Genomic DNA, 23,774 nt, shown 5'->3' on the forward strand with positions numbered 1-23,774 from the left:
ATATTAGATTAAGTCTAACGTGGGCACTTAGAACAAGCAGGATTAAGTAAATTCACATACATCAGGGACTTAGAACAACATCTAATACATAAAGCATGCAATAGATGTTAGCTATTATTATTTTTATTGCTTATCTGCATGACCTTAGCGAGTCGTTTATCTTCCCATCTTCATTTTCTCTTTGATGTACTGGAGATAATACTTGCCCTGCCTTTTCCATAAAGTTATTGTAAGGATCAAATGATTAAAAATGTGAAGGGGCTTTGTCAGCTGAGCAGCACCGTGCACACGGAAGGTATTGTAACCGAGGTTCCATTCGATATTGTTCATTTTAGAAAAGGTTATGTTTAGAAAAGGTTATGTTAGAAAAGAAGACTTTGGCCAAGGTAGAGTCACTAAAGCCCCCATTAAAGGAGGGAGGAAGCAAAGAACAAGAGGTGCATGGGTGACACATGCCCGAGGCAATGAGGCGATGATGGGCACATCCCTTTTGATATGCCAACGTTCAGAAAAGATGCAATATGTAGAATCTGAGAAAAAGTGGTGTAATTATATAAAAGCAAAGCACCCCACCGGGAGGTATTGTGTGTGTGTGCGTGTGTGTGTGTGTATGTGTGTGTGTGTATGTATCTTCGTGCGCGCACGCCTCAACCTAGGTCTGCAGCCTCTTCAGCCTTGTCCTGCTCTGCAATCCACGCTCCCAGGCCGCTGCCTGGAAAAATCCTGCTCAGACTTTGCGTTCGGCTTAAAAGTCCCTCCTCTATGGAGTTTCCCCAATCCCTCCAGCCCCTCCTACAGGAGGAATAAATGGTTCCTTTTCACTGCCCTCCGTGCGAAAGCACTTCTTCCAGTCTCGACTGAGGGGGGACCCACTTTTCTTATTTCCGTGTTTCCAGGGTCTAGCCTTGTGTCCGCTAGCGAATTAGGTGTTCAATAAAGGATTAGTCAGTGAATGCACTTTGAAGAAATAACTTTTAAAAGTTGGTAAAAAGGACTTAAGGACGGGATTAGGGGGTAAAATAAGCCTTGCACACTGGCATTAGCAGTCATTAACCAGAGCAGTTACGACCGCAAGACGCCTCTTTCCAGTCCTGGGTACCCTGCGACCGCGGCGGCGAATCCCGCGGGAAGGGCCGCCTCAGGGGCGTGGCCTGGGAGCGGGGGGCGTGGCGCGGCCCGCGGGGGTTTCCGTGCTGGGGGCGCGTCCGGCGGGGGCGCAGGAGGGGCTTCCGCCGCGAGGGGGCGGGGCTGGCGCGCCGAGTCCTCTGACGGCCCCAGCCAGGGAATTTCAATTTGAAACCTAGAGGAGGGAGGAGGCGGGTGCGGCGGCCCGGCGGCTGGGGCTGGAGCGGGACCAGTCCCCGCGGCGAGCGAGCCCCTGAAGGTGCAGTGTCCGGGTAAGGAGGCTTGCGGGACTGCGGAATGGCGGGCCCGGGGCGGGGAAGCCCGGGCAGAGCGGCTAGTCCCTGCTGAAATGTTGGAGCGGCTCGGATTTTTCCTCTGGCTGCAGCTGGGAAGCTGATCCCTGGCAGGAAGCGGTGGCGGGACGGTCCCACCGTGGGGGAGGGCGACCGGCTTTGGGATTTTCTGCGGCTTCCTCTCTCCTCTCCTTTCCCTCTCTACCGGACCCCATTCCCGCCCCGAGGTCCCGGTCCTGTTGCTCCAGGCCGGATTCCCGCTACCCCGCTCCACTGCGGTTCCCCCTGTCTCTCTTCCCGGGAGTCGGGGCCACGTCTGGTCTGAGCCGGGAGAGGTGGGGGCACGGTGAGGACAGCTCCGGCCCCGCCGAGGTGCCGTGGGCTCAGGCTCGCGCGTCCGGGGCCCCGCTGAGAGGCTGGAGGAGGAATCCGGCTCCATCCCGGGCGCGGGCCGCGGCGCGCGAGTCGAGCCCAGAGTGGAGCACAGCGCGGGGGCTCCGGGGAGGCGGCGGCGGTGTTCTTCTGGAGGATGGTTTGGGGAGAGGAGACGCGGGCGAGGACGCCGCGCCTCCCCCAGCCAGCCGCGCGCGTGGGCTCTGCAGGGAGCTGGGCGAGGGGGGCGCGCCGGCCCCACGCGCCCCATGGTCCCGCCCGGCGTCCGCCCGCGCTCGCCCACGTCCCGGAGGACGCCCGCTGCCCGGGCCGCTGCGGAGAGCCGCGCGCTCTTGCGCTCTGGTCCGTATAGTTCCGACTCCCGGGCCATCTCTGCCCCGATGCCTCGTTTGCCTCCGCTGCGGCTGGGTGTACAGGGCTGGGAACAGTTTTAGGGGAGCTGCACGGGGAGAGAGGAGGAGAAGGGAACCGAAGGAGACGCTGTCCCCCCCCCCCCCAGCAGCCTGGATGTCTGCGGGGGCGACGTCGGTCCTTACACTTCCCAAAATCGCTAACCTCCTCCGAGGTCAGGGTTTTCTGGTGAGATTAGAAGAGCTCTCGCCTACTGTCTGTTATTTTTAGGGGAGGGTCTCTTTTGGGGCCTCCCTACTAATTTAGGGTGCCTTAAATTGAATTCTCCATCACTACAACCGCCGCCGCTGTTTTTAAGAGGGAAGGAAGGCGGAACCTAGAGCAGTGGATTTTTGTTGTTGTTGCTGTTTTTTGGAATCACAGCTTTTCCTCAGTTTCCTGAACTTCTTGCCTCCAAAATGTTGTCTTTGGGGTGTCGTGCCAGGAGTCTTGTTCTTCTTAGTGTTATGTGAGCTTTTTTTTTTTTTTCCCCGAATGATTCTTACAGTTTTGCCTTTATTCTTCCATATTCTTCACTCCCCCCGTTTTTTCTTCTCTCACCGGACGGCATTATTTCTGTATGCCCTGTGTATAATTTTGTGTGAGAATTAGTGGTTTAGTTTAGCTTTCTATCACATTTCACTTTGAGTTTAACACTTGTGGGAAACTGAGTCAATTTCTTGGCTGCAGTAGCTGGGATGTAGGATTCTCAGGCTTTGAATAGGTTTTACTGGGAAACCAATAGCACTTACTCCTGTTCAGTTTCCGTTTGCAGCCTCATTGCTGTGAGAAATCACTGGATTGCTCTTTCAGTCACTGATGGGGCTGCATTGCAACGCATTCTTGGATTATGATGAGGGCCATCCGACCACCATCCATCAGCCTGACACAATTTTTAAAGAGTTAGGCAGTGTCGCCTGTTAGAGCTCGAGTGATAGGTCCTGCAATTCAGTTTGAGAACCACGATCAAACCCCAGATATCTATTCTTTGGAGGTTACTGGAGAACTGTACAAGTGGTAATGACTTGGAACAATGGCGTGGATTTAGGGCTCATTTAATCCTATCCTGTCTTCCTCACTTCTTGGGCAGAATTCCCACTGAAGTCAGTAGTGGTCTTGTGTGCAGAAGGACTGCTGAGAACAAGAGACTGCTCATTTAGAGTAACGGGAGGGGACAGTTTCTTTCCTTTTAAAACACCCTTCTTTAAGAAAGATCTAGTCATAACAGTTCTTTAATCTTTTACCTCCAGTCCAAGTAGAGCACTGTGTGCAAAGACCTTCCAGAGAAAAGAGGTGGGTGACTTGAGCCCCCAACTTCAAATTCTTGGTGTCTGAATTGAATGGGGATTGCTTAAAATGATTAAAAGTGATAATTTAACAAAGTTAGAATTTTGGTGAAATTATTACTAACTTCTGTAAAAAATTTAAGCTGTTATGGAATATTTTCAACTGGGTATGTGTTATTAAATTGGGTGTGTATGCAACTGGGATGTACGTTGAAATTTAATTCCAAATAGAAGCAAATTTGCAGGTTGAGGTGATGAATCTGAAGGGAGGCCCACCAAAAAATAACTGCATATGTAAAAGAAGGAAATTCAGATCGCTCTTACTGTATTTGGAGAGGGAGCTTTTAGTCCAGTTAGTGTATATACAGGTGTTAGTGACTTCGGGCCCATCATTATTAGATTTGTGAGCACTCGACGCTTTCTAGTTTAGCTTTGGGCTGATCTGAGTTGGTGAGCTTGCTAGGTCCTTTGCCTCTTAACGTAACGTTCCTGTGGTTTACCCTTTCCAAATTACCAGTTCTAAAGAATCGAGTTTAGAAGACCTATCCAGTCACCAGATTTTAAAAATAGATTTTTAAAAATCATAACCATGTCCATGTGTACTACCCAACCATTTGCTTTCAACTAAAAATACTTGCAAAGATGACAAAGCAGTCCTCAACCAAAATATTTATTGGTAAAATTACTCTGTAATTAGTAATATTGTATAGTTACGTTTAACATCAGGTTTTGCTCTGAATCACCACTCTCATATTACTGTGGCTAGAGAACTACAAGGGTTTTTATCTTTGCCATTTTATTTGGGAATGTGGGGTTTATATTTTATATAGTAGAATGCTAAATATTTTTAAAGATTTGACTTTGTTTCTGTTTCCACAAGTATGGGCTTTTGTCTTTGTTTTTTAAACCCAAGTAGTCTTTTTGAAAGCTGTGTGTCGCCTTTTTGGAAAAGTATGCCTTGCTAATATTTTTATAAGGTAATATAGTATTTTATAGGGATCGATACTGCTGAGAGTCAAATTTTGCATTTCTAAAATATCTGGTTTTGCTTGTAGAAAACAAAGGAAATGTGCCTACCTCCCCCCCCCCCCACCTTTATTTAGAAACATTTTCAGTGGCCTTGTTTGCTTTTTCAGATTCAGAATTACTGTACCTAACCACTGGGTACCCTTACAGATTTAAAAGCTGTAAGTAAATGTTTATGCTGGCTTCAGTAGTCTAGCAAATACTAGCCAAACCCTAATTTACTGCCCTTTTATAGAATCTCGGAATCTCAGGGCTGGACCTTTAGGAGTCAGCAAATCCACTCTCAGCCCTTGTCCTCTTCCCCCAACACACAAACATTTCCAGACTCTTTGGAAGGCCTGAGTAAATAGAAGATTTGTATGTGAATCCCCCACAGATTCCAGACAGAGCATCCTTTGGGAATGCCATGTTTTGGCACAAACCAGTAACTCAATATTCGTAGGATATCTGTCATTCATCTGGGCAGTGCCCCAGACTAAAATCTAAAATGGAGTCATGGCTGGTATCATTGGCTGAAGGGGAATAGCCTCCAATTATAAATACTATAGTTATGTAGAAGTTACAGGTAAGCCAAAAGGGAAAGAGAGGAATCATCTCTAATAGCTAGAAATAACTGATAGTGATAACGAGTGCTTTTTAAAGCTTTTCTGTAAAGTGTGTATGGGTGTGCATTTGTATGAAAGAGGGAATATATTTATGTATATATGTATATATATTTGTTATGTGAAGTATCTATAACATTGTACTTAATGAATTTGACAAATCTATTCATTGAACCTTTGTAGGATATTTTGAAGGTGCTTTCTGTGAAGATTCTTTGAAAGTTGGAGTTGTTGTAGAACCTGGAACTATTTCATGTAGAAATGCCATGTAGACAATATTTCATATAGGGGATTTGGTTTTCTTGCTAGTGGGTATCGTTTCCCCTTGCTTTGTGGTTGGATTGAGATCTGTGTGGGTTTCTTAGATGTGTGTTTTTCATGTCTAGAAGGATAGATAATTGATGTATAACTTCTCTCAGTTCCCAGTGTTTGGGATAGTGTTTATTTTAATGAGAATTTCTGTGGTTTTCTTGATTTTCTCATTTTTTAAAAAGGTTTTATGTATTTATTTGAGAGAGAATGAGAGCATGGGTGGGGTAGAGGGGCTGAAGGAGAAGGAGAAGCAGGCTCCCTGTTGAGCAGGGAGCCCAACATAGGGCTCGATCCCAGGACCCCGAGATTATTACCTGAGCCCAAGGCAGACATTTAACTGACTGAGATGCCCAGGCGCCCCTCAATTTTCTCATTTTTAAAGTGACGTCACTTACCCATTAGTATAGGGACGCTAGTACATTTTTTACTGCTTCTGGATTTTTTTCCCCTGAAGATTGAAATTGGGCTAATTTCATATTCTCAATTACTTATAGAATGGAAATATGTTTTCATTTCACGGATATTGCTCTGCGTATTAGTATTTTTTCACTTTAGCATATTAGAGCCGTAAAGGTCTAGATGTATGTAGATTGCCTCCTAAATAATCTTCATAGTAGTATGGAATAGATGTGAGGAATAGATGTGAGTAATATGGAATAGATGTGAGCAATTATCTTTTTATTCACTCTGAGAAATATCTTCAGTAAGGTTTTGTTTTAGGTAGCCAAGTTAACATTTTGCATATGTACCTAACTTCAGTGTCATGGGGATGGTTTTCATTCTTTCTAGATTAAGAACTAGAGGGCATGGAAAGGGCTCCAAAGTGATTTGTCTGTTCATCTGTGGACACCTTATTGTCTAGATCAGGTAGGGAGTTCATTGTATCTAAACTAAAGCTTATATTCTGTGACTGAAAAGCCAGTTTCCTCTTGCTTTGCTCTTTTTATGGCCTCACTATCAACCTCCTTGAAAAAAAAATTTGAAATATATAAAGACTTATGTTACCTTCTGATTGCCTTATTCCAAGATAACTGTGATTTTTTTTTAAAGATTTTATTTATTTACTTTGAGAGGGAGAGAGAGTGTGAACAAGGGGAGGGGCAGAGGCAGAGGAAGAGAGAGAATCTCAAGCGGACTCCGCACTGAGCAGGGAGCCTGATGAGGGGCTCAATTTCAGGACCCTGTGATCATGATCTGAGCTGAAACCAAGAGTCAGACATTTAACCGACTGAGCCACCCAGGCACCCCAAGATAACTGTGATTTTGGAGACTTTTCATATAGGTCTGATTACCACCTCTCTAATCATCTTTTCTAAGCCCTGAATTCAGGTTTCCAGACCTTCTCTTGAGGTTGAACTAACACCATGATAACAACAGTGCTGATTTTAATCATATTTTTGAGTTTCCTATGTATTCTACCAGTATAAATACACATCCCACTGTCTTAAAGACATTAAACTAAAATGTAATTTACACTTTGCCATAATTCTTAGGTTTTTTTTTTTTTTTCCTTTTTGTCCTGACAGGCTACATCTTAGAGTCTTTCGTCTAGAGGGCAAGAAGGGAACATTGAGATTATTTAGTTCAGACACGCTTGAAGTGGAGTGCAGTTAGTGGGAAAGGTACTGCCCAGTGTGGTTTATGAACTGCCTGAGACTTTAGTAAAGTGTGCGTTTATGTGTGTGCGTGTGTGCGAGCGCATGCGTGGTGTGTGTCTGAGTATCAGAGATTTTTGGGGGCAGTTTTTGAAAGCATTTTGGGAAACAAGATCAAAAACTGCTGTTTAGTTTAGTTCTTATTTTTGAGATTCTCCATTTTGCTGGAGTGATTGATTTCTGGAGCTACCGTGCAGCTGTATTCTGGGAATTCCCTTTGCCTTTCTTCCTGGGCTCCCAGGTTACTGGGCTCTATGTCTGTTTCTTAACTCTTACTTTATATGACTATATCCTCCAGGAGTTTCCAAGAAAGTGAAAGTGGAAAATGAATTTTTTGAAACCTTGCATGTCTTGAAGCTGCGTTTTTCGACTCTTGAAATGCCTTCATTTATTTATTTATTTTTAAAGTAGGCTCCATGACCACTGTGGGGCTTGAACTCGCAACCCTGAGATCAAGAGTCACATGCTCTACTGACTGAACCATCCAGGTGCCCCTAAAATGCCTGTTTGTACTCTTACTGGTGAATGCTTCTATAGTTTGGCTGGGTATAGAATTCTAAGTTAGTGTTGACTTAGCCTTTGAATTTTTCAGGCCTTATTCTGTTGTATTCTGGCATGCCAGTGCTGTTGAGAAGGAGTGACACAATTCTAATTTCTGCTTCTGTGTGTGCGGCTGGTTTGTTCTCCTTAGAAGTTTTTAGGATTTTCTCTTTGAACTTGGTGTTTTGAAATTTCATGATGGTGTGCCTTGGGTGTGGGAAGTTTTTTGCTCATTGTGCTGAGCACTCACTCAGTGGGCTCTTTCAGGTTGGAAACTCTTGTCTTTTAGAAATATTCCTCTATGATAATTTCTCCCTCTATGTTCTCTGATCTTTCTGAAACTTCTGTTATTTGGATGTTGAATTTTCTAGATTAACTCTCCAATTTTATTAGTGTTTTTTTTGTTTTTTATTTCTTTCTGATACCATCTCTTTATCTTTTTGTTTGGCTTTTGGCTTTCTTCAGTGTTTTCTTCTAACCTCTCCACTGAATTTTTTTGTTTTCCTATTTTCCAAGCTGCTCCTTGGTCACTGAATTTCCTTTTGGTAATGTCCTTTTTTCCTCCTCCCTGTATGTAGTATCTCCAATCTAACCATACTTGATGACTTTTGGCACTTGTTTTCCCTCTGGAATGCTCTTCCCTCAGATACCTGCATTGCTTACTCCCTTAACTCCTTCAGATCTTTGCGTTCTGTGATCATTTATTTGAAACTACAACTCCACTCCCACACCTGCCCCAGTATGCTTTAAATCTCTGTCTTTTCTTTCTTTCTTCTGTAGCATGTATTATTATCATCTGAGTGTAAACTGCAAGAAGGCAAACATTTTGTCTGTTTTGCACTTTGTGAATACGTGTTGACTGAGTCATCGGGCCTCCTTGTTTTCTGTGTGCCCCTCACATCCTCTCCCTGGGTCTGGATTCCCTAAGTCTGGAGACTTCCTTCAGCTGCTCTAGAGAGTGAACTTCTTGTCTTTTGGCCGCAAAGGTTGGGAGAGAGAGGGAGAGAGGAGGAGGGGTTTTGGTGTTCCATGTGCTGTTTTCAGCTTGGTGTCTCACCTCAGCCCTCAGTGGCACCTGGAACCTCCACTTCCTAGGCTCCCAGGGCCTCTCCCAGCACTCACATTGCTTCTTGCGGCCCTCCACCAGAGCCGGGACTCAGCTTTGGCTTCCTCTGCTTTGCTAAGTCAGTTACTTTGTACATCTGTTTTCCATCTTCTCAAATTCTGTTGATATATCTCATCTGCGGGCCTATCCCCTCCCTTTTTTTTGTCCTTCCCCTTTTTAAAAAAAATTTCCTCACTGTCATTTTAGTGTGGTTTTGGGAGGAAGCAGAAATTAACTCATGTTCAATCCACTGATTTAGGGTTTTAAATTGATAAAAATAAAATTCCCAAGATGACTGTGGTACTCATGTTTGGAAAGGACTGCAGCCATAATAAAATTGTCCTTTTTTTCATGCTGGATACTGAGTTGAACTTCAGTTATATTTTATACATATATATATATATATATATATATATATATATATGTATGTATCCCATATATATATATATATGGGATACATATATTCATATATATATCCCATATATATATATACACACACATATATTTATATATATATATACACACATATATATGAAGAGAGAGAGAAGAGAAAGTCAGATGATTGAGCCAACACCTTGGGTGGTTGGGAGTGGATGACTGATGTCTTTGAACAAGAAGGTGCCTCCTAAGAAGACTTCAGCATTATTTATTTTTTTTCTTGTGATAATTTCAAGGATTAGTTCAGTACAGATGCTTACAAATCTTACAGTATGTACTTGAATTAGATTTAAAAATACATGGTAGGGGCACCTGGGTGGCTCAGTAGGTTAAGCATCTGCCTTCAGCACAGGTCGTGATCTTGGGGTCCCCACTTCGGGCTCCTTGCTTAGCGGGGAGTCTGCTTCTCTGTCTCCCTCTGCTCCTCCCCACTGCTCATGCTCTCTCTCTCCCTCTCTGTCTCAAATAAATAAAATCTTAAAAAAATACGCAGTAAAAAGTTTGGTGGATATGTTTCAGAAATGGCGACCTTGGGGTGCCTGGGTGGCTCAGTCAATTAAGCATCTGCCTTTGGTTCATCAAGTCTCACATTAGGCTCCCTGCTCAGTGGGGAGCCTGCTTCTCCCTCTCCCTCTGCAGCTCACCTGCTTGTGCTTGCTCACTCTCTCAAATAAATAAAATCTTTGGAAAAAAAAAAAAAGAAATGGCAACCTAATTTTAGAGTGTTCTGAATACTTTAGGTTATCTTTAGACTGATACATGGTTTGCATACATATATTTAAATATTCTTTGAATATCGATTCAGTGATTAGAAGAAACTTTGAACTCCAGTGGATTCTGTTAAATAACTTTCAGGGGAAAAATTTCATTACTAGGGCATGAATAGGGAGTGGGAATTACACTCATGTGAAAATATACATGCTAAGGATTTTTGTGTATGGAGTTTGGGGCAACAGAAATGGAGTTCTGAATAAGGTAGTGGCTGTAAGGTGTGAGGAAGCTCCGGAAGACCCAAAGACACATATGTGCGTGTGGTTAGTGTGGGTTAAATTGTTTGGTAGGTTTTACAGATTTATAAATTCAAGTACTCTGTTCCTTAATGTAGAAGGTGTTACAGAGAGTAGATCAGGATAATATTTCCCCAAAGTGTGATGGTATGTTAAAATGAGTTAAGGTGGTACACAGCTTGAGTCCTTTTCTTTTAATGGTTAAATATGTACGTCAGTGTACATCAGGAAAATAGACAAGTGCTTCAAACCTATGATTTCATTGATATTAACTTAGCATAAGGTAAAATAAAGTAGGTATTTTTAAAGTAACTTGATTTAAAGATAAAATTATTTATGTTTAAGTGTTTGGATTTGGCAAAAACTATAAAGTTGGTATGTGAGTGAAGTTTGAGAAACATTGGGTGTGTTCAAAATATCATTTTCCTCATCAAGGTCATTGATAGATTTTTTTTTCTTTCTCCTATTAGATAACAGCATAAAGCTGTATGTGGTGATCATGGTATAGACTTGTAATGGTTTTTGTTTTCTTCCTTCCTTCCTTCCCTTCTTCCTTCCTTCCTTCCTTCCTTCCTTCCTTCCTTCCTTCCTAATTCTGCTTTAATTTGTAAAGTTTTTTTTTTCTTTTCAAAGTAAATCATTAGAACATATTCTCATTTGATTCTTAAAACAGCTTCATACCATATGTCCGACAGATAAGTGAGTCAGGAAGAGGTTAAACTCACCCAGAGTCATTCAGTTTCGTAATGGAGCTTCAGGCACAGCCAAGGCCTCCTTGTGTCCAGAGTTGTTCCCTCTGCTGTGTGCTCTTCTGCTGCTAATGGAGTTGCCAATTGAATTTTTCTTGGAGAACTCAGGAAGCCTGCCAAGTTTTGTAGCTAGAGGTCTGTCCTGTAGCTCTCATCTATTTGTATCTTGAACCCTGAAGGTAGACAGAGCTAGGTCTTCCAAAAATAGTTTAATAAATGTGTCAACGTTTTGAAATACTGTTGAAAAAACAAGGAAGTAGAAGTCCTATGGGATTATTAGAAAATGGTGCCAAATGCCTTCACTAGGATTTGAAAAGCAAATGTGGCAGGGTCCTATGCTAGACAGTGGTGCATATTCACCCCTCATTTGGGGAGCCCACTTTCATGGTGACAATCTTTCACTTTTCCCCAGTATGCTCTGTTTAATTGCTTTTGGTCTCTGGTAGAAAAGCTGCTAAATGAACACCTTCCTTGAAAATTTTTCTTTAATCCACTTCTCTCAAGGAGAAAAAGGAAAACTCGTTTTTCTTAATAAAATAATACAAATTGTGTATGGGAAAGGTTAAAGTGTCAAGAAATGAGTTGGGTCTGTCTCCTGACAGAGGAATCAAGAGTTTATCCATGAGCTTGTAACCAGAACTGTTTTTGGATCTTAGCCATTAAAATCAACGTCAGTAAAGCCTGCGTCTTAATTTCCTTAATGCCGAGATTGTCTGTTTTAAATTACACCCATATGGGAATAGGAATACATTTGTCCCCTCCCTTCCCCCACCTGCAGCTGAAAAATAACGGTGTGCGGGAGATGCCCTGCACTCTGCAGCTGGGCAGTGAAGAGCCGTAGATGTGAGCAGCGTGCGTGGTGCAGATGTGGCTCCAGCTTTTCTCCCCACTGGGGCCAGTTCACTTTCATCCCCAGCGCTGCAAGCTTAAATGGAAGGACCTGAGGGTAGGTTTTAGAGCATTCTGTGGATCTGTGATCTATGTGTTTCTTGCTCCGTGCAGCACACGTGATAGCAGTGAAGGATAATGTGGCACTTTTCTCAGGACCTTTTTTGGGTGGTGTTTTTTTTTTTTTTTTAAAGTCATGTTTTTACTGTATCTGATTATTTATTGAAGTGGCTTTTGGCAGAAGGAATGTCCCATTGTTTAGTTACAGAAAATGTCTTTGTTCTTAAACTTTTTATTATGGAGAGTTTAAGATAGCTTCAGAAGTAGAGAGAACACTTTCATTGTGAACCCCAGGTACCCTCACCCAGCGTTGATAATTACCAGGCCATAGCCAGTCGCGTCTCATCCATATTTTCCTTCCACTCAATACTACCCTCCCAGGATTATTTTGAAGCAAATTCTGGACATCATATAATTTCATTTGTAGATAGGTAAGATATTTCCTCCTGCCCCTGCTTCTTGGCATGCGCTTTCTAGTCTCCAAAATAAAGTTCATGTTCATTATTGCTTTTGTAGAATTATAGAAATTTGCTCCTTTGTGACATGGTCAGTTGCCATGTTTTTAGAATAAATATCTGACTGTTTTGATCAGTGAAGGCAGTTTCATCTAAATGCAGCATTGTGGACGTAGGAAATGCTTTAGCGAGGGCTAAAAAGACCTAATACTTTCTAAACCAAATCAGAGCTGATATTCAAACTCTAGCATATTCTCAAGGTAGTGTTGCTGTTCTATACATTTTTTTATCCCATGGCTCCTATACTTCACACCAGACTTGAATCATTTTAGATTTTCCTTTTTTCTCCTTTCCTCCCTCCCACGCTCCCTCTCTTTCTCTTTCATTCTTCTTTTGCTTAGCATGCTTTAGTTGGCAATATGTTGGAAGTAGACCAAGTGAAACATTTTTTTTTCAGCTGACTGAATTTTAATGGGACTACACAGTTCCTGTAAAATCGGGTCAACCTGCCATGTGTATGGTCCGTCTGGCCGTGTAGAGGGGAAAGTGCATGCTTCAAACATTGATCATATATTAGTTTATAAATCTTATTTGTAAATAAAAAGTTTGGCATTAAAGCTGAAACTGACAATCACTTAGCAGTTGAAATGCGTTTCCTAATTAATAAAGGCAGAATTTTTATGTGAGAGGTAATTTATTTTATATTTTAATTTTTACTTTTAATTAATTAGTTAATTGTTTTTTTAGAGAGAGAGAGTGCGTGAGTGGGGAGGGGTAGAGGGAGTGAGAGAATCTTAAGCAGTCTCCATGCCCAGCACGGAGCCCAACTTGTGGCTAGATTTCAGGACCCTGAGATCAGGACCTGAGCTGAAATCAAGAGTCAGACACTTAACTGACTGAGCCATGCAGGTGCCCCTAATTTTTACTTTTAATTAAAATACAGTTTAGTATGTTTCCTTTGCAAAGTCATTACATGTTGAATTATTTTAATACGTACTTTATTGAAATATATTTTAATGTATAGTTTAGTTATTTTCTTGGTAAAGACATTACATGTTGAATTAGAAAATATTTTGATAGTAACATTTCTTGAACACTTCCTATGTGTCAGATACAGAAACACTTTTGCTTAGTGTTTTTGTTGGATCCTCTCAGTAACCCAGTGGGGTAGGTACTGTTGTTTTAGGTTTACCTGTAAGAAAACTGAGACCCCACAAGGTTAAATAACTTGCTTGGGGTCACTCGGCTAATTAATGGCAGAGCAGGGATTTGAACCCCGGGTGGTCTGGTTCCAGAGCCTACAGTCGTAACTGCTGTCCTAGATTATCCCTAAGACCATGTAAATTCCTTCTTCATACCCTATTCCTACTTGCATTCTCCTCCCCAATGGTAGCGATTTGAACCATGGCCAACACCACACTATTGCATTAGTGTGTAATTTTAATTTGATCACTGGGGGTAGTTTTCATTCGGAAACTGGAAAGCAGTTAATGAGATTTGACTCTTGTTCCTTTTCTGGCTATAGTTGTAAAGGAGAAAGGGGGACAGGTGGAAGCATACAGAGTCTAGCAAGGTGGTAACTACTGATGTTTGTCTTACTTTTCCCCCACTGTTTTTGTAATATTTATTTATTTATTTATTTATTTATTTATTTTTAAAGATTATTTATTTATTTATTTGACAGAGATAGAGACAGCCAGCGAGAGAGGGAACACAAGCAGGGGGAGTGGGAGAGGAAGAAGCAGGCTCATAGCGGAGGAGCCTGATGTGGGGCTCGATCCCGGAACGCCAGGATCATGCCCTGAGCCGAAGGCAGACGCTTTAACCGCTGTGCCACCCAGGCACCCCCCCCCCCACTGTTTTCTTAAATGGAATGTTGAGTCCATCTGGAATGTTGACTGGTCACAGAGGAGTTGCTGAAGTCAGTAGTTTAAAGTACCATTGAACGATCAAAATTTTTGCCTTCACTTGAGTACCTTGAAGTGTCAGGTGTATTGGAACTTCGGTTATCATTGACCTGTCCTGAAAGAATAGTCTTCTGTGGGAGTTTGTTCTAGGTCTTTAGTGACTGGAATTTTAACAAACCAGGTATCTGATACTTTTTTTTTTTTTCTTCCTTTTTTCCTGAAAGGAGCAGAGGATAGGAAGAAAATTGTTCTAGCCCCAAGTCCCAGTTGAACCAGTTACTACGTGTGACGTTGAGGAAGTGATGTTGCTTCTTGTGTCTTTCTCTTAAATGGTTTAGGTGCCCTGACCCCTAATCCATATAACATGTCTGTGGCTCATTCATTCGTCTCTGTGGTGAAAGTCATTTAAAGTGCTGTTCCTTAGAGGAAAAACATAGACATAGGATTTTGACAAAACGTTTGATAAAGCTTTCATGGTATCTTTTTTTTTTTTTTTTAAGATTTTATTTATTTAATTGAGAGAAGAGAGGAGAGTATGAACGGAGGGGAGAGGGGCAGAGGGGGAAGCAGAGTCCCCATTGAGCAGGAAGCCCAATGCAGGGCTTCATCCCAGGACCCCAAGATCATGACCTGAGCTGAAGGCAGACTCCTAACCGACTGAGCCACCCAGGTGCCCCCATGGTATCTTTATAGCAATTTTGGGAAAATGATGTTCAGTTGTGGGAAGTCTGTGGCAGTGATTATTACTTTAATTTTTATCTTGGTTATCTCCTATCTAAAATATTTTTTTGCCAGTGATTTTTATGATGACAGACAAGGGCTGCTGATCAGACTTACAGATGTCATGGACTTTTGTAGGGAAACCTAATAAGCTATATGCAGATTGTTTTGTTAGCTACAAAATCGGTTGAAATAAATAAGATGAAATCTTTTTGAAATGAGCATTGAGTCTGCTTGATTATAAGCTCCTTGAAAGAGTTCCAAGACAGTGCAGTGTTGACCTTCTTTTCAATGTGAAGGTTTATTAAAAAGTAGTAGATGCCTTTGTATTCCTCAGTACAAAGCATGTTGACTTGTGGTCTTACCAGTGCACTGACATTACTCTAATCCAGGTAATAGATGGCCCTGTGGTCAAATCTATTGAATGCTTTCTTCCCCTATATTATTTTTGACATTTTTTTTTTAAAGATTTTATTTATTTATTTATTTGACAGAGACAGACAACCAGCGAGAGAGGGAACATAAGCAGGGGGAGTGGGGGAGGAAGAAGCAGGCTCATAGCAGAGGAGACTGATGTGGGGCTCAATCCCAGAACACTGGGATCACGCCCTGAGCCGAAGGCAGACGCTTAACGACTGCACCACCCAGGCACCCCAATTTTTGACGTTCTTGACAGCATTGTCTTTGACATTCTCTTTTGATGTGTTCAGTGCTTTATTCTGTGTCTGTTCTTTAAAACTTCTTTTCCTCTCACTATCTCTTCGGCTCTTCCCTGTTTCCTGGGATTCTGTCCTCAGCCTTTGACTCTGAGCTCTTGACTAATTTTGTGTCACCCAAGACTTCACCAGCCATCATAATTTGTTAACAGTCTTTCCAGGCCAAGTCTTTCTCACTTCGAGGAGTCTCTACCAGTATCTCAAAGGAAGTTTTTTTTTTTTTTTTTTAAAGATTTTATTTATTTATTTGACAGAGATAGAGACAGCCAGCGAGAGAGGGAACACAAGCATGGGGAGTGGGAGAGGAAGAAGCAGGCTCATAGCGGAGGAGCCTGATGTGGGGCTCGATCCCATAATGCCGGGATAACGCCCTGAGCCGAAGGCAGACGCTTAACCACTGTACCACCCAGGCGCCCCTCAAAGGAAGTTTTTAAATGAATATGTGAAATATTTAGGGTGGAATGTGGGCTGTAATTGATATTCTGTTCTGACTTGGAATATTTTGTTGGTTTTAGGTACTGCGTTTTAAGGGCTATGTAGTATGTACTACATAGAACATGATACTATGTTCGATAAAAACTAGTGGAAGGTCAGACAAACTGAAGCATTGTCCCTGAAGGGTGCCTGGGATGTTAAGGTTGGGAGAAACCATAGCAACAGGAGGAACTAGCTGTTGAAATAACTGAAGGGGCGAGCAACTTGTTGTGGTGTTTTGAGAGCTATCTTTTGAGCACTGGCTTTCTTTCTTTTTTTAAAATTAATTTATTTGAGAGAGAGAGAGCAAGAGAGCATGAGCGGGGGGAGGGGCAGAGGGAGAGGGAGAAGAGAGAATCTCAAGCATACTCCCTGCTGAGCACAGAGCCTGACAAGGGGCTTGATCCTAGGACCCTGAGATTCTGACCTGAGCTGAAACCAAGAATCGGACACTCAACCGACTGAGCCACCCAGACACCCATTGAGTACTGGGTTTTTAACTTTTTTTTTTTTTTTTTGACAAAACCCACTATAAGACATAGATTTTATATCTTGGCCCTTTACCAGTATGGAAGTCTGTGTGTGTGTGTGTGTGTATGTAAAAACCAGAAACAAGCTTCATAAATTAGGTCTTAGCTTTACTATGTGCGATTCACTCCAAGATTTTCTTTTCTGCATAGTAATAATAATAATACCAGTCAACAATTTACCAACTTGATTTCACAACTCATGAATGGACTGTGATCTGTGTTTTAAAAACCCTTTTTTTCATGGGTAAAACAGACCTGAAGAAGGAAAGTTTTCTTTTTGGTATAAGAGAAGCTTTTTGACAGTTGGAGCAGGCAGAGACTGGAGTGGGTTGTCTTGGGAGGAAGTGACTTTCCCAGGGTTTGCAGGACCTCCGCCAGAGGCTGGTAATTGCCTCTTGGGAGGTGGGAAGGCGATTCGCTGGTTTGGAGGTGGAACTTTGACGACACCAAGTCTTAAGATTTTATGATTCTCATTTTGTGACTTGCTAAAATTTTAATAAGGCGATTAAAGTTGTTTCAAGATGAAAAATACTAATTCTAAATTTATTTGTTAATAATCTTCTTTAGGTAAAAAATGTCTCACTGTTCTCTTTTAGATATTAATTAAAAAAATTTAAAAAGTTAAAAAATGCATAAGGTAACTTTGTTATTTCCTTTTTTTTTTTTTTTTAATGAAACAGCTTTATTTGGAAAGTTTTAAATATGTACTAAAGGAAATTGAATAGTATGGTGGCTCTCCCCACCCAGTGTATCCCCATCACCCAGCTTAACAGCAGTCAGCTGGTAGCTAGCCTTGCTTTATCTATATCCCTATTCACTTCACCTGTAACAGGATTATTTTGAAGCAAATCCTAGGCATCTTTTCATTCCATCTACATGTATTTCAATATATCTTAAAAAATTTTTTTATTTATTCATTTTAAATAATCTCTATACCCAATATGGGGCTTGAACTCATAGTCAAGAGTCGCATGTTCCTCTGACTGAGCCAGTCAGCCAGGTGCCCCTTGATATATGTTTCTTTCTTTCTTTTTTCTTTTTTTTAAAAGATTTTATTTATTTATTTGACAGAGAGAGAAAAAGAGAGAGAGCATGTGAGCACAAGCAGGGGGAGTGGCAGAGGGGGAGGGAGAAGCAGGCTCCCCTTGGAGCAGAGAGCCTGATATGGGGCTTGATCTAAGGACTCTGGGACCATGACCTGAGCCGAAGACAGACACTTAACTGACTGAGCCACCCAGGTGTCCTCAATATATATTTCTAAAAGCTAAGACTCTTGAAAAAAAAATCACAATGTCTTTATTACACCTAAACAGATTAAAGGTTAATTTTTAATATCATCAAATATTCATTTTGTTCAGATTTCCAATTTGTTTTTGTTTTCTTTCGTTTTTTTTTGTTTGAAATAGGATCCAAATTAGGTGCACACATGTGGAATTGTGATTCTCTTTATAGGTTCTGTCTCTTTTTCTCCTTTATATTTCCTTGTTATCTATTTTTTTGAAGAACTTGGACTGTTTGTCCTGTATCATTCCTACAATTTTTATTTTGCTGATTTTATCCCTGTGGCATAGTTTTAACCTGTTCTGTTTTGTGAATTGATAGTTACATAGAGACTTTTTATCAGCTTCGGGTTCAATAAAAAAAAAAATTTTTTTTTTTTTTTTTTTGCTATGTATATGTCTTTAGTTCTGTTATTTCTTAAAACCACTCAAAGAGTATACCAAGACTAATTGTAAAGGCGATTGGATTTCTTACTTAGTTCTTCATTTTCTCAAATCATTCTAAGCCAAATTTCCCATAAAAGCAGATGGAACCACTTAGAAATTTGGGAAGATAATAATCCTCTGCAAACACCACATCCAAATACAAATTACACAAGAGTTTTAGTCCAGCTTCCTTTCCAAAAAAGAAAGGGAGAAAGCAGATGCCTTAGTAATTTCTACAGACCACAAACCAGGTTTTCAGTTAAAGTGAGACATTTTACAGTAAAATCAGTCTCAATTTTTCTAGCACAATATGGAAACATTTCAGTTTTGCTAGTTAAATTTCCCACCCAGTAAGCAAGTACTGTTGGTGACTATGGCCCCTGCCCCCTCCCTTGGTGGTTGCAATAAAAGGATAAAAGTGGGAAGACAGCAAGTCAGAAAGCAACCAATATATGTGGAAAATCAAGTAAATGTGTTCTGTGGCGATCACTTTATATCATGAAAAACTTCAGATGTACAAATAGAGAAGACAGTGTAATGTACATCCATATGCCCCCACCTAGTTTCCCCCCTCATGTTTGGTACACTTTGTAAAAGTTGGGTATGGGTTCACACTGCTCTTCACCAGGCTCTTCCCGTTTTTCATCTGTGGTGAGGCTTGTGGCATAGGCCTTACAAACTTTTCCTTTCTCTTGTCACTGTTGGTAAATCTTTTGCTAGATTTTGTTTTACTTTAGTTGGTATTTATTATGTTAGGTAGTAGGTGACGAAGATTCTGTGATTAGGTGAAGGTGCTTTGATGAGGCTTCATTCCCTGCTTGCTTTTTTTTTTAAACTTTTTGTAATGGAACCAATACATAGAATAATGAATCTCGATGAACCCATCTTCTTTTTTTTTTTTTTTAAATTTTATTTATTTATTTGAAACAGAGAGAGAGAGAGAGCACAAGGAAGGGAAGAGGGAGAAACAGACTCCCCACTGAGCAGGGAGCCCGATGCGGGGCTCGATCCCAGGACCCTGAGATCATGACCCGAGCTGAAGGCAGGCGCCCAACCGACTGAGCCACCCAGGTGCCCCTCGATGAACCCATCTTCTAGTTAATTATTAACATGGTCAATTTTGTGTCATCTACATGCCGCCAAACACCTGTCTCCCTACCCTGTATCTTGCTGGATGGTTTTATTTTATTTTTATTTTTTAAAAAGACTTTTTATTTATTTGAGAGTGAGAGTGAGTGCACGAGTAGTGTGGGGAGGGGCAGAGGGAGAGGGTTAAGCAGATTCCTTGCTCATCAGGGAGCCAAATGGGGTGGGGGGGATGGGGGGGTGGGACACGGCGAAGGGCTTGATCCCAGGACCCTGAGATCATGACCTGAGCTAAAGGCAGATGCTTAACTGACTGAGCTGCCCAGGTGCCACTTGCTGGATGATTTTAAAGCAAGTCCTAGATACTATATCACTTCACTTGTAAATACTTTTTTGTATGTCTGTAGTAGATAAGCATTTATGAAAAAACGAAACCATAAATCCATTGTCACATCTAAAAATTTAATATTTCCTTAATAGCAAATATTTGTGAGTTTTCATATATTCCCATTTGTTTCGTAAATGTTTTTATGGTTGGTTTGTGTTCAAATCAGGACCCAAATGAGGTCTACAATTCATTTGGTTGATATGTCTCTTAGATATCTTACTATGTAGTTTCTTTCTCTTCTTTTTTTTTTTGTTTCTTTGTTGTAGAAACCGTATTGTTTCTTTAGAATTGCCCACATTTTGGATATTCTTGATTGCATCCCTTTTTGGTGGTTAATATGTTTCTCTCTTGTGAATATCCTTTTGAATTGGTAGGTAGATCTGGGGCTTAATCAGATTCAAGGTTGATTCTGATGGTGATGGTGGTTTGGAGAATTCTTCATACAAATTTGTGTTTGTTTCTTACTGCATTTCTTCAAGACACATAGTGTATGGTTGGCTGTTTTCTTGGGTTGAAGGTTGATCAGTGGATTCAGGCGTTGCCAGTCAGCTTGATCCATCCATGGTAAACTTCCCATCAAGCTTTTGCCTACTGGGTTTTTAGCAGCCATTGATGATCATTGCCTAGATACTTTTTTCCATTGCATTGACTTTTTACCGTATATTTTTTCTCTGAAGTAATTTAAAATAAATTATAGAACTCATGACATTTTACCCCAATTTCTTTATTATGTATTTGTAAAGAGAATATGTACATTTTCCCGTTTAACCAGAACACTATTCTTATATATAACAATCGGTTGGCAATAGTCTTCTAATATTATCTAATATTCAGTCTAAATGAAAATCTCTTTAATCATCCCTGTGACATCCTATATAGTTTATTTATCAAACTGGGATTCTGTCAAGGAGCACATACCACATTTGGTTATTGGTTTTGTCATTTAAGTCTCTTGTTATCTAAAATAGTCCTCTTCCCATCCCTTTTCACTGTCTTCATGACAGTGACCTGTTGAAGAGATACAAGCAGAGGCCCAGTGTCTAGTAGACTATCTCTTTCTGACTCTTTCTTCAGACTCTCTGATTATCTCCACGTGGTGGTATACAAAGTAGTCTTCCATATTCTTTATTTAACACGAAATAAAATTTAGAGCTATAGGCTCAGTTAATTGAGAATAAACAGTTTTGGTAGGAGTATTTAATAGCCAAGTTGTATGTTTCATATTACCTCTTGTCAGGGGCCATATCATGTTTTCTCAGTATTATTGTAGCTAAGATTGATTAAGATAAAGGTTGATCTCCTCATTATAAAATTCTGTTTTCCCCTTTGAGAGTAGGATGTAATCTGGGAGGAGTGAGACTTTGACACCATACAAACATCGACTTCATATCGGTCTTTCATCTAAATAATGTTGTTTTCCATTGGTGACTCTCACCTGAATCAGTTATCCATTGGGGGTGGCAACGTGATCATAAAATGGTATTTTAAAGAAGAGTGGTGATCAAATACACATAACATTAAAATTTAACATCTTAACCATTTTTAAGGGTACAGTGCCATTGTTGTACAGCTAGTCTCCAGAACTGTTCATTTTGTAAGACTGAAACTCTGTCCCCTAAAACGGGATTTTTAAGTTTTATCATTCCTTCAACTTTATAAGCTTGCAATTTTCTGTGCAAAACAGCTTTCCTTCTTCAATGCGGGCTATTTGATTACTGTGAAACACAATTTTTATTTTAGTGCGGGAATTTTCAACCTTAACTACATTTCAGGATAAGCCATTTGTGTACAAGTTAGTTCTTGTTTTTTGTCTTTCTCTTTTTTGACCTTGTGGATTTTTATGTATTCATCATCTTTCAATCAAGTATAGTCAATTCAGTTATTCTTTTAATGTTCATATTGTCCCAGCTTTGACCAATGGGAGCCCCTTCGAGTCGGTGCCTAAGTCCTTTTGACATGATCCTATCAGACTCTGAAAGCAAGGAATATGTTTCTTTAAAGGCAGTAAAATTTCCTTTGGAGAACAGGGTCAAGTCTTTATAAGCCATAGCACAAAAAAAGCATCTGTATTACAGGAAAGTGCCGTTAGAGCAGAGTAAAACCTTACTACCAAGTCTTAATTCATCAACAGGTAGGAGAGCAGGGTGAAGTTAGTGATCTCAAAGGTCTTTTCTCATTTTATGTTCTGTGATTTTTTTTTTTTTTTTTTTTACCATCTATACAGTTGTCTTAGGATTTGGTTTTTATTGGAACAAATATTTCTTTTCTTTTTTTAAGTTTATTTAAGTTATCTCTACACCCAATGTGGGGCTCAAACCCATAACCCCGAGATCAAGAGTCGTGTTCTCTTCTGACTGAGCCAGCCAGGTGCGCCAGAACAAAATATTTCAAGAGTGACTGTTGTCAGATTTTGTCTTGAACAGCATCTTTATGAATTTCTTCCTCTTCTGATGGTCTACTTCCTGGGCCATGGATTAAAGGACGGTGAATTTGGAAAAGCAAGGGTTTCAACATATTTCACAGTTATAAAGTCCATCCTCAGGAAACCAGAAGGGGTTTGTATCCTAACCTTTGCCATTTATTCCAACGTAATGCGGCTAAACATTCCACATGGAGAAGGTCAGCCTCGAAATGCTGGATCAATAAGCTGCTGCCTGTTTCCTGCAAACACCTTTATTTCCTCTGATTTGGGTAAACAGATAAAGTTTCATCAGAAGTTTAAATGTATAACTGAATTTGTGAAGATCTGTTTTGTACATCATAAGCCTTACGTCATGTTTCTGACCCTCTGGGAAGTTACTGTCTGACATTTAAAAAAACGTGTTAGTTTTTCTAAATTGTCTTTTCCCGTTAGAGAGTTTAATGTGGAAAATGGTCGTTCCATAAGCAGTCATTCTTTTCAGTTTAGTAGATTTTCTTTCCCAGAATAAGTGTGGCTAAGTTTTATTATTATGCCCTCAGTAGTCACTATCGTGCCTCTTTTGTTAAGTAATAAATACGAATTGCCGGTTTTTAAATACTTTGAACATTTATTGAATGTTGGGCAGAAGTACAAGTAATACAGATGCATACTATACTAAAGAAAACAAAAATATTGTGTCTCGAAAAACCATGTCTTCTCTGAGAATAGAAAGAAGTACTATGGAATTCTGTATTTATTCATCATTGAGTTAAGTTTTGGAGTAAATAAAAGATTATACTGTGTTTGAGTTAGAAATATTCCTCTTCAGTATGAGGCATGGTTGGTTTGTAAGATAACGTCATAAGATCATTTTTATATCTATAAGAAAACTATCATTTTTTTTCAAAAGCCAACACTTTAAAAAATATGTGAAGTTGCTTTAACTGCAGGAACTATGACTATCGTATGTAGTATCTAAAGTCCATTCTGTAAATTTTCCAGATGGTGACAGCAACTGGAAGAATTTGATTTCTTTCTTTCCCATTCATGCTATTAATGAATTGTGAATCAGTGCAACTGAAATCTGTACTGGATTGTCCATATAACACCAGAAAGGCTTGGTGCCTCTTGTATGAGAAATACCAGTCTGTGTACTTAGAGAGGTACTTATTTTCTCCATCACCGTAACAAAGGATTTGAGGCATCGTATAGGGAATATATATGGTAAAATTGCTTAAGTAAAAACAAATGGAGGTCAGTAAATTAGAAATAAAAAGAAAATATCAAAATGAAGATCTCTTCAATATACCTTTGATTTCCTGAACATCATTACTATAGCCCATCATACATTTTTATTGATATTCTGTTTTTGTATATATATTTGTATATGTTTTACTTTTACACAAGAAATATTTTTAAGGAAGTAGAACGCTTGATAAAACCATTGCTCTTCTCTGAAATGTCTGTTGGAAATGATTGGAGGGGTATCTGGGTGGCTCAGTTGGTTAAGCATTCCAACTCT

The 23,774-nt window shown here is 40.4% G+C and overlaps 1 protein-coding gene across 24 annotated transcripts in view; it reads left to right on the forward strand.

Moving 5' to 3' along the window:
• Positions 1 to 1,242: 1,242 nt before the first annotated feature.
• Positions 1,243 to 23,774, forward strand: part of EPB41L2 (erythrocyte membrane protein band 4.1 like 2) — a 205,905-nt gene continuing 183,373 nt past the window's right edge. For 8 of the 24 annotated variants that reach the window (XM_048226049.2, XM_048226039.2, XM_048226047.2 and 5 more), the window contains exon 1: positions 1,280 to 1,397. The gene's annotated coding sequence lies outside the window, so the exon portion shown is untranslated. Of the gene's footprint in view, positions 1,398 to 1,464; positions 1,765 to 11,699; positions 11,868 to 23,774 lie in introns of those variants that run through there. The other 16 variants (XM_048226033.2, XM_048226035.2, XM_057311045.1 and 13 more) reach the window with 10 other exon arrangements.

The sequence above is a fragment of the Ursus arctos genome, unplaced genomic scaffold, assembly GCF_023065955.2.
Source record: "Ursus arctos isolate Adak ecotype North America unplaced genomic scaffold, UrsArc2.0 scaffold_13, whole genome shotgun sequence".
NCBI lineage: Eukaryota > Metazoa > Chordata > Mammalia > Carnivora > Ursidae > Ursus > Ursus arctos.